Source organism: Theropithecus gelada, chromosome 9 (assembly GCF_003255815.1).
Source record: "Theropithecus gelada isolate Dixy chromosome 9, Tgel_1.0, whole genome shotgun sequence".
NCBI lineage: Eukaryota > Metazoa > Chordata > Mammalia > Primates > Cercopithecidae > Theropithecus > Theropithecus gelada.
In genome coordinates, this window is record NC_037677.1 from 70,991,096 (window position 1) to 70,992,964 (window position 1,869).

General features: G+C 43.8%; 1 non-coding gene across 1 annotated transcript; it reads right to left on the bottom strand.

The window, feature by feature from the left end:
- Positions 1 to 1,409: 1,409 nt before the first annotated feature.
- Positions 1,410 to 1,517, bottom strand: LOC112632215. The gene has a single exon (XR_003121287.1). It is a non-coding gene; the product is annotated as a U6 spliceosomal RNA (small nuclear RNA).
- Between the last annotated feature and the right edge of the window lie 352 nt (positions 1,518 to 1,869).

The following is a 1,869-nucleotide window of genomic DNA, read 5'->3' on the forward strand; positions in this document are numbered from 1 at the left end:
GTTTTGGGCAAAATCTTGTGGACTGTAGTTGAAAAAGCATAGCCCTCAGAGTCCGATGAAACCGGGCATGCAGCCTACTTCGCTTAATGTCTCGAAACGACAGTTGTTGTTGCTTTTTATTTATTTCTTTTTCTTTTACTTTTTTTTTTTTTAATTGAGATGGGTTTCACTCTTGTCACCCAGGCTGGAGTGCAATGGCACACTTTCGGCTCACTGCAACCTCCGCCTCCTGGGTTAATGCAATTCTTCTGCCTCAGCTTCCTGAGTAGCTGAGATTACAGGTGCCCACCACCAAGCCCAGCTAATTTTTTGTATTTGTAGTAGAGATGGGCTTTCACCATGTTGGCCAGGCTGGTCTTAAACTCCTGACCTCAGGTGATCCACCCGCCTCAGCCTCCCAAAGTGCTGAGATTACAGGTGTGAGCTATCGTGCCTGGCCTGTTGTTTTTTATTTCTAAAAGAGGGATGAAAACAGCTAGCTGATAAGGCTGTGAATATCTTCACTTGCATGACTCACATATCTACAACTCAATGTACTGTATTGAACACTGAGTTTACCATCCGGCCCTCCCCCTGACTATCTGCTTTTTCGTTTCCTATCTCAGGGCATGTCACTAACTGCCCAACCACTGGCTCAACTCAGAAACCTAAGCATCATCCTTAGTTTATTTCTTATTTTCCAGTCCTTTAGCAAGTCCTACCAATTCTAGGTTCTGAAGATTTCTCAATTCTGTATACTTCTCTCTATTCCCATCCTACCTATTTTATTATAAAAACCTAACTTGTTATTCTATTTCCAGTGTTACTTTTTTTCACTTCACTCTCCACACTAAAGCCAAAGTGATCAATGTAGACATGGTTCTATCAGTCTCTTGCTTACAGAGTTCCACTGGCTTCCTATTGCCCTGAGTCAAAGCCCTAATTCTATCATGACTTCCAAGGCCTTCCAAGGTTCTCTGTTGACTTCTCTGGAATTATCTAGAAAATACTTTTGGTTTTGGACAGGTGCGGGGGCTCATGCCTGTAATTCCAGCAGTTTGGGAGGCCGAGGCAGGCAGATCACCTGAGGTCAGGAGTTCAGGACCAGTCTGGCCAACATGGCGAAACCCTGTGTCTACTAAAAATACAAAAATTAGCCAGGTGTGATGGTGGGTGCCTGTAATCCCAGTTACTGGGGAAGCTGAGGTGGGAGAATCACTTGAACCCGGGAGGTGGAGGTTGCAGTGAGCTGAGATTGCGCCACTGCACTCCAGCCTGGGTGACAGAGTGAGACTCCATCTCAGAAAAATAAATAAATAAATAAAAAATACTTTTGGTTTTCTGATGTGTCATACTTTCTTGTTCTCTGGCTTTTGACCAGCCTTTACTTGCAGTCTGAAGCACTCTTTTCTCCACTCTTTATTTTTATCTTTAAATGTAATTGTTTCACAAATTTGCATGTCATCCTTGCACAGGGGCCATGCTAATTTGCTCTGTATCATTCCAATTTTTAGTATATATGCTGCTGAAGTGAGCACCTTTTCCCCATTCTTTTTTAATTTTAATTTTTTTTTTTTTTTTTGGAGTTAGAGCCTAGCTCTGTCACCCAGGTGGGAGTGCAGTGGCGCGATTTCAGCTCACTGCAACCTCCACCTCCTGGGTTCAAACGATTCTCCTGCCTCAGCTTCCTGAGTAACTGGGATTACAGGCGCCTGCCACCACGCCCAGCTAATTTTTGTGTTTTTAGTGGAGACGGGGTTTCACTGTGTTGGCCAGGCTGGTCTCAAACTCCTGACCTCGTGATCTGCCTTCCTCAGTCTCCTAAAGTGCTGGGATTACAAATGTGAGCCACTGTGCCTGGTCCTTTAATTTTAATTTTAATTTAGAAAC